This window comes from Rhyacophila brunnea, unplaced genomic scaffold, assembly GCF_057557595.1.
Source record: "Rhyacophila brunnea isolate RB1 unplaced genomic scaffold, BYU_Rbru_1.0 scaffold_89, whole genome shotgun sequence".
Taxonomy (NCBI): domain Eukaryota; kingdom Metazoa; phylum Arthropoda; class Insecta; order Trichoptera; family Rhyacophilidae; genus Rhyacophila; species Rhyacophila brunnea.
In genome coordinates this window covers 344133-354304 of record NW_028233360.1, presented here as the reverse complement: position 1 = coordinate 354304, position 10172 = coordinate 344133, and the positions used below count along the sequence as shown (strand labels likewise).

General features: G+C 24.9%; 1 non-coding gene across 1 annotated transcript; it reads right to left on the bottom strand.

Moving 5' to 3' along the window:
* Positions 1–3139: 3139 nt before the first annotated feature.
* Positions 3140–3212, bottom strand: TRNAK-CUU (transfer RNA lysine (anticodon CUU)). The gene has a single exon. It is a non-coding gene; the product is annotated as a tRNA-Lys (tRNA).
* Between the last annotated feature and the right edge of the window lie 6960 nt (positions 3213–10172).

The following is a 10172-nucleotide window of genomic DNA, read 5'->3' as shown; positions in this document are numbered from 1 at the left end:
TGAGAACAGCAGATATTTCATTAATGTTTCGAATAAATTAAGAAAAAGAAATGCACATTTATTTCATCGAATTATTGATCATTTTTTTGTTTTATAATATAAACGCTTAACAATTAAAAAGTAATGTGGATTATGTTATAATTAAAACAGAAATAGGCCTATACAAATGAAACTAACCAACAAAAACATAAAATTTGATGCTGATTTGTTCTTATTTAACTTAAATCTGCCAAATTATGACGTTACCATTTGATCGAATATGATGGTGTATGGTTAAAAATTAATAATTTTATTGTGTATGAAACGAATTTAAAGAATTATTGTATTTATTTATGGGTTAAGTTTCTTTTTATCTATTTAGACGTGGTCAGCCCATTGGAAATTTAGCACAACTCATTGATGCATCTTTTGACATCTTCTGATGATCTATCTTCATCAACTGCTCTTCTTCTCTCAAATGATATGAGTTCAAGTGTCTTGTAGAAACTTTAGTAATAATGTATTTTACAAATTAGTCAAGAAATAATATTTTATAAAGTCGTGGAGTATTCTAACACTCAATATATCTTTATTCGCATACATACTAAATAAAAAAATCATGTCATCAGAACCATATTTTTAACATTTTAATGTCACTGAAATACTATAAAAACATTCATCCTTTTGTTATATCTTGTGTATAAATTATTCCGGGTCTATAACTTTCATTTCATCCCCGAATGTGTTTAATACATAAGCGTGACCCTTTTAATTTATTAGAATGGTGTGTTTAACCATAATTTGTATTTTTAAATGTTAATTCAATTTTGATTACAATATTGAATAAGGTTATAGTAAATTATGATTTTTGTAATTTTTTTTTGCATATTGATCGTTCGAAAGTCCAGTTTTATAAACTATAAAAAATATATGAAATCTAAAATTCAATAATATGTCGAATAATATTCGTTTTTTAAAAAATACTAGCCATGAAATATATTAATACATATGATCAGATTTCCCCTTAGTTTATGCACAAATTTGTATATACTTGCAGTTTCGGTTTTCCGAAAAAGTAATTCCTATAATCATTATCTACAAAATAGTTTTGATGTAAAAATACTTAGCTACTAATTGTATTTATACTAGCTTATCTTTAGTGTTTATTGTTATTTTAGACCTTGTTTTCCAGCTTAATAATAGTTTTATTTAATTTTTGATACGATTTCTGCTTATGAAAGGTTAGAGGCGTATTTTATTCAGCAATCGCTATTATTTTTAGATACTATTCTTCCACATAACTACCGTTATGTATCAGCCTCTTAACAAACTTGTGGATGGTGTCGTCACCCATCGTAAACTAAAGTACCATGATGATTATATATTTTTTATCTGTTAAACCGAGTATTGCCATAGGTTTAATAAAGTCTCATGGTTGTGTCATACAAACATTCGATCTATAACACATAAATAAATGGATGAAGGTTCGAATATTTCCCACACAAGGGCATTGTTAAATTGCCAAGCAGGTAATTTATTAACCCTGGGTGAAACGGATACAGCATACACTGTTTTCCCATTTCACGGTTCAGGGACCTTATAGCTTTAGACATAAAATTGATTGTAATGCAGAAATATCATAATTCGATTATGAAAAGCAACTGATTGATCCATTATTTGTTACGATAAATTCGTTTTCTAGAACGGGATCTTATTGGCAGAGTTAATTTAAGAAGTGAACCTTTTTTTTATTTTAAAATTAAAAAATTTATATTTTCGTATGGTACCAAATATTCCATCTGTTCTTTTTTAATCTTGATTCACAAAAAAGATGATAAATTCTTAAAAAAGATTATTTATTCTTTTCTGTTTGTATTTCGATTCACATATAAGATGAAGAATTTTGAAAGTCTTTTCTACAGCAGAAAAAAATGATTATAAATGTAAGAATTGATTACCTATGGTATACAGGAAAACCCCATATATTTTTATAATAAAACAAAAATAAGTATGTTGTTGAATGCCCACTTATATTTAACAAAGTTAAATACCCATCAATAATATGATTCTAAAATATGATTTGATGTGTCTTCTAAGCGCTTTAAATGTAAAATTGTTTGTAACGAATCAAAATAATTGTATACTTGTTTTTATTCTCAGGTTAATTTGATTTTTTTAGTTGTTCAAGCAAAACTTTAGGTTGCTCTATAGAAAAGATTTGGCTGATACTGCTTTCAACATCATCATCTTTACAATCTTCCGCGATGCATCTACTTCTCTCAAGACTAATTGGTTCAATGCTTTTCTCAATCATATAGTTTGTTGCGCATTTTCCGCTTTTGTTGGCATTCCAAACACCTTAATGTAACGAATAAATAATAAGAAAATTTCACACTTCAAAGCTTGATTCAAATTTTAGATGTTTACAATAAATTTATAGAATGAAAAATTGTTTTAATGAAGTGATATTAACGAGGGAATAGATGGATAATAACGAAAATTTATATAGAATAATTTTTATTAGCAACTAAAAATAATAATTTGAACCCCAAAGTAAATACATTGATAAATTATATGCTTTTGGTATTTATTTCAATCGATAGTTTATTTCAGAAATTTATTGCGAGATTATTGAAAGTGCTGAACTTATAGATTTCAGCATCAATAAGTTTAGACAAAGTATTTCTTTCAGGGGAAGCTGAAAAAAGCTATCGAGAAGGGCATATATTTAGCAACTACATATTACAGTTTTATATATTTCAAGTGATCTATTAGTAGAGTTGAAACACCTTAAGTGAAATTACAATCCAAAATCATTGTATATTTAGATTATGGTCATCCTGGCATAATCTGGATCCAAATATGTAAATTTCAAGGGGTCAACTTGGAATTTGCTTTCTTTACACAATCAATATCCGCGTATTTCTTTAATTTCATATTTACTCAAGATTATCTTAAAATATGCAAAATTTCGTTTAAAATTTTTTTTTTGAGGATTATTTATATTGAGATAATCAATTCGAGTTAATATAATACAGTTTAAAACTTTGACGTATTAAAGTATATGAACTTGTAGATAAAAATACACCTCTTAAAGTTCTTAAATTATTTTTTTGATATTATTTCATTCATAATAGTGCCCTTCATAAAAATTAAAATATACCCGACGCGGGGCTCGAACCCGCGACACTTAGATTAAGAGTCTAATGCTCTACCGACTGAGCTAGCCAGGCTTGAACGAATGAGTTAAAATAGATATTAAATTATATAAATTACAAAAATAAAATTACATTTTTGAGCTCGCTGGAAATAATTTTATACTATTTATTATAACAAATGATCATTAAATTTCTTAAATTAGATTCGTTTATTATGCGTAAATTTGATTTTTAACTTTATAATTTGTTCAAAAAGAACTTTAGATTACTCTATACAGTGACTCATTTGGATTTTTCATAAAAATATTTAAAGTGACTTCTTATCATCGAATTATGCATTTTATTATAAGTGTAGTCGATTATCTAATTGCATAATTAAATATCGATGGCACTATATTAATTCTTATTATTTTTTATGCATATTTTCATGCATTAATATTATATAAAAACTGTATTCTTGCCTTACAATCTTAAACACAATAAACATGGAATTTAGTTTTTATAATCGAAATATTTCAAATCTAATTTTTATTCATCATGGCGACATTACATCGCATACTGGTATTTTGGCGATCAGCCTAGACTAAATTAAAATATTGTTTGTAAAGATCTTTAAAGCAAGACCAGCCATGTTATTCTGCAAGTAAAATATATATAATTTTGGTGACTTTGTCTGAGGGTCGAGATTTTAACTTGGTATCAGCCTATCAATAAATAAGTAAACTATAATCATTTAAGTAAATTTGGATATATACAAAATATTTCCCTTTTTAAAATTATTTGTATAATGATAATCATAGAATCTGGGAATTGATTCAACTATAGGAGGTCATGAAATATGATACTCATATCAATATCACTTTTATCAAATTGGTTCAAAGAGAAATAATATTCTAATAATAACAAAAGAAGCAAAATCTGTAATTAGATTACGAATGAAAATACACAGAGTCACATTTTCATATAGCTATTACAACAAATTGCTATTTTAATGCTAAAAGATAGTTATTAATTACAATATTATATGTGTTAAAAAGCTTGTAACTTCATTTCATTTTTAATATTTCGTCTTACTATAGGATTGAGGAAAACCCTCGAACTAACGGGTCTCGAAAAGAGGAGAGTTGGTGAAGAAGATATAAAATAAGAGAATATAATCAAGTTTATATATGATGTGTGCATGAGAAATCGATTTGTTAAGCTTGAAGAAAAAATCCAAAATTAATGTACTAAGCTTTACCCTTAAATAAAATCTTCCATTAATATATTAGCTTTATTTTGGTTATGTAATAAATAGAAGGATATATTGTGCTAGAAAGTATATCTTATACATAAATCTGGTGGTTTTTTCGAATTTTTTTTAGTTATTTAATCATTACCGTAAAAATAATCTGGTAGTTTTATTTTGTGTAAACCATTTTACAAAATAGATAATTGATATAATGTACGATATATCTATATACCTTAGTATATTTACATATGTGCTCTTTTTAACCATGAAATTTATTAGGTGTTTTTTGAACTTCATGGATTTCCTTTTGTTAATATTTTATTTTGTATTTATATTCAAATTTGATCTATATACAAATTGCACCCTTATTTGTAACTTATGCGTGTTATTGTTTTTATATTTTGATGATTCACTTTATTAATATTTTGTAGATTTTTATATTTGAATCTATAAAAATTTTCCTTTTTTATAACCTATTTTGAAACAAGTAAGTAAGTAATAAATAAATCATTGCAGAACATTAGACTCTATAAAACACATATTAATCTTTAAAAATTGTGTTTAATATAAAAACTAAGTTTTTTGAATTATATTTTAGTGAATAAAAAGTTATGTGATTTCTATCAAAACCTGTATTTGATGCTATATTAAAATAATATTGCAACATTAACAGAACAATCCGTGATATATTGTTAAATTATATTTAAATATCTGCAAATACATCCCTAAGAAACAGAATACCAACTTCGACACAATAATTCCCCCATAAATGTTACTTATGTGTCAAATTTTGAGCTTGTATAATAAAATTCTAACGAACATGATAACACAAAATTTTTGCCGAACAATTTTACAAATACATTTTTTCAATATAAATAAAAAGATTTGATACAATATTTAGATATCTGAAAAAACATAAATATGAAAGTCATGAAGAAATTTATACCTTAAATAATGAGTATAGAGAAAAAGTGTTTCAAAAACGAAATATAATAATTAAATTAAACTCATATATTCAATAAAACGTCAAGAAATCAATACAATATTTCAATAATCAAAAAAACATTGAAAATTAAACAAAAATTTTAATGATTATCATGAAAAGACAACAATTTATGAATTATGACAGGAATCATATAAAAATACAATGAACTACAAAAGATAATAATAAAGTCAAAGAAAAATTAATGGGTTAAAGGTAATAAATTATATCTTTGATTATATTTATGCAACAATTTTTTATATAAATACAAAATAAAAATGTATGAGTTTCAAAGAATATTATTTAAGCAAAAATTTATAAAAGTATTTGTTTTTAAAAATGGAATTATTTGAGGGGTTGTAAATCTTTGCATGAGTCGTTTAAAAAAAAGATCAGTGTTCAATTCTGCAATCGAAGCCGCAAGGTATGATGAAATGTAGCACAGAGTACTAGATGAAGAGAATTTTCGCATGTGGTTATTTTTCCTAATATTAAAAGACTGCTAAGGCGAACAAGAATAAAATATAAATAGAATATGTATTTAGTGACCATTTCTTCACTTAAATAGATTTTTATATTTAAATGTTTCGCGAGTAGTGTATACGCAAAGATTAGAAGGGCATCATTATGTCTGATCAGATCATTTATATTTCTATTTTTTCAAAAACGAGCATTATTTAAACAAAGGAAATAAGGAATGCAACAAAAATACATAAATAATTTACTTTTGTAATTAAAATTGGCGCAATAGAATAATATAGGTAAGAAGACAATTTTTTTCTGTCCATATGACTATTATCCTCGCCAAAGCCACGATAGCATAAATCGACTTGAAGGTATGTTTCAAAAGCTTCAAATCAAGAGTATTAAATGGTTTTCTTATGCATTGAAAGAAGAGCACATAATAAATTACGATTGCAAATAGAAAAATAAAATGAGATTCGAGGTTTGAAAAGTAATTAAAGTCATCATGGATAAAAATACACATTTGATTATGATTTTGACTTAATATACATCAAAATGCATATTCTGTTATAAAAAGATGTTTTTATTATAGAAAATGTAAGCCCTCATGAGTATGAATAGTTCACATGCACAAAGTAAAAGCACCTACTGTCAAGACTATATAATAGTTTCTCATCAAAATTTCATGCATCAATATCATCTGATCTTTATAAAAATATGATTTTTTTGTGTGCTAAATTTATAAAATATAAATGTATTTTAAATCTCTAAAAAGATTTTATCAAGAAATCGGATTTCTAATTCTAAAACGTACTTTATGCCCATTTATTATTAGTTCAGTGGATACTTAATTATTTTTTTTTCTCTTCAGCCTTATATTTTTCTATTCCTTCTCATACTTACCTCTCCAAACTTATAACTTAACTTTACCCGTAAAAAATTTACCCTTTGAACCTTTAATAAAACTTGTCTTATATCTATATATCTTTAAATTTATCGTGAAATGAAATATAATTTATGTGCTAAAGATAAGTTATAGTTCAAATCCTAGATATAAACAGTCTTAGAAGAAAAAACTAGTTTGTGCAGATTTTAATGATTGCTATGTACCTAGATTAGTATTTAAATATAAATTTCATTAATATTGGATCCAAAATTGTTTTTTCAAATTATATTTGTTCGTTTTTGATTCGTTTAATATTCATAAATCATATAAATATTTGCTATTTATACCATTTAATGGTTTCAAAAACATCCAATCAGTCCTCATCATTTTTCTGCAGCATAAAATTAAACATTGAAGCGAACTATCATTTAGACTTTAAATTTTGTAGATCAAGTATGTGCATATATAATCTGACCGTCTCTATGTTTGTGACTATTTGAAATAGTATGAATTGTTAGCTCAATATTTTTTGATTTATTTTAACATTTCGGTTTATATTATTCATTTATATTTTAGTAAATTATATTTGGCATATGGTACAAAAGACTATTCGCAAATATACGGCTTCAAGGCAAACTTATTTTGTTTAATGTCGTATAGAAGCTACTATAAAAATTTTAATATACGGATATTTCAGCTTTATTTATATTTATTCATTGAAAACGAATATAAGCTAAAAAAATCCGCATTGATAGCTGAATTATATAGTTTTATAATTAAATTTTTTTTTGATTTAAGATAAAATTTCAGTCTCTACTCCTGTTTGGTTTCCTTCGTATCAACTTTTTATGGCATACAAGTTAAAAAACACAAAATTTGCACAATAAATCCACATATAATTGAAAATACCCCAAGAATATTTAAAATCATCATTTAATAAAATCAAAAGGATTTAATTTAAACTATAACTTTACGTCTTTATTTCATGCTATTAGTTTAGATTTTCGACCCCTCTTGATTCGTATCGAGAATTCTACTTTATTGAAAAAAAGTTACTGTCTTTAATTTTATAGATTTACGCTAAATTTTCATTTTATGAAGGTGTAAAGGTATGTATAAAGAATTTTTTTTTGCATTTTCAAGCATCTATCGCAAATTACTATTTTGAATAAGATATACAACGTTTTCATATTTTCTGTGCCACTTATAAAGAGAATCTTTCTCTAATGATTCAAAATAAATAGCTATTACAGGTGGTTTTTTCCATGCTACTTTTTTATATAAAAATAGCTAACTTCGATCATAGTTTATTTTTACACACCAAAAAGTTTTTGTTATGTTTAAAACAACCAGAAATTATTAAGTCTATACAACTTAACCTTAGAATTCTTTTTCAGAAGGATCGTTTACACAAATATAGGAGTTATACGTTTTTTGCAAGAAAAAATTACGACTAGATACAATTAAAGAGATACGCTGTGTCAAATGCTTTAGTGCTTAAAGGCTTTATTAGGTCTCTTTTTATTTATCATAATGATTACAGCTTGACATTCTTATGATGCATTATATGATATATTGCTCTTATATTTTGTTAATATGTGTTAATGGTTGCAAGTTATTATTCGAAAATCGAAGTTAACATATAAAATTTAGCGCATTTATGTATTTTGAAATTGCGTAAGTTATTTTGAAATCTAGTTGTTCTCTGAAGACAGAATTCCGGCTTTTTTTTGCAGGGCATATCATATTTTTACTTAAATTTTATGATTAGCATATTTTTAAAACATAAATAATTTTCTAAATGAAAATATATGGAATCTGTTTTTCCAAATATTTCAGGAGACCCCCCAAAAAAATAGCTTGATAATGTGTTTTTACAACATCACATTTTTTGTAAAATGTTTGAATTTTTTTATAATCACAACATCATACAATCTTGTGGGTAATGAATTAAGAACCCCCCATAATTTATAAGTTTATAAAATCTAATACATCTAATTTGAAAAGGTCATTTTTATTCTTTTATAAAATCCGGAAAAATAATCGCTTAGCTCTTTTACTTACCACTAGCTCTGATATTTTCATATTTGACTATTTTTTATATATACCAATATTAGAAGGATTCACGAAAATCAAAGTTAAAAAGACAATAATAGTTTTGACGATAAAGTATTAACTTCTAAATATAATATATATTATATTCTATATTTATGAACCATAGAATATCTAGAACAGATATTGGTTTTGTGCTTAAAAAAAGGAACTGTAAACAAAGGGTTTTAAGGGGTAAGATTGTGACTATACAATAACAGCATTTCAGTGTATTTAAATGAATTTAATATCTACGAAAATCTAGACCTTTGCCACTGGCTATGATATCAGTATGATTGCGTCAGAAAAATGATTTAGAGTCGTTATTACTGAAATTTATTTACTTTGATTTTGATGGCTTTTAAAATGTTATTTTTTGGAAAACATTATAATATTGTCAAAAATTAGGCTGTTGAAAATAATAAAAATATCAAATAAATATGTTGTTCTTTCTTTTATTTATATTACACAGATTGAAAATAATTGTATATTTAGTTAGTATTTATATAACATTTTTAACCGATATTTTCACTGCAGGGAAGCTTATTTTTAATACGATAAAATTTGCGAAATATTCCTGATGATAGATTAAGACGGATAAAAAAATATCGGGCATCTTATAATCCACATAATTACCTGTAGTATCGTAAGGTTTTAACTAAGAAACTGTCCGTTGGTTTTATGCATCAAAATACATATCTTCATAATATATATTTAGATTTATCAAGAATTAATTGTTACAAATCAGATGACACGCCAAAATATTCATTTAAATGAAAAAAATTTTTTCTATAAAATTTATCATTTATAGATGAATTTTAGATTCAAATATAATTAAATTCCGTAAATTAACAATTTGAAATACAAGGCTTAAGCAAAAAATTTCCCGATTTTTTTTAAAAGTAAATTATCCATAAGAAAATCTCGTATTTAAAATTTATCATAAATAAAATATATGATATATCTTGAAATTCAGAAATATTAGATACATAGCTCTAATATTTGATTGAATTTAAGCAAGAATGTGCAAAAAAATTTAAGACTAAATATGAAATAAATAAAAATATATAGTATTTTTTACCGCAGATACCCACAAGTAAATCAATTTTCTTAGCTATGATTTTTTCCCGTTTAAACCTTAAAAAAGCAATCATAGAAATCAATATTTTTTAATATTAAATTTTCAAACCATTTATTATTGTTTAGAACTAAAATACATAATCGAAATGGTTAAGCACAACAGAAAAAATAAAAGTAAATTACAAAAAGATTTATTACGAGTTTATGCATAAAAGAGGGTAATATTCCAACTAGAAGTCAAATATTGTAATATTTATTTGTATATTTGTATAATAATAAATTTTTTATAAAAATAAGCAA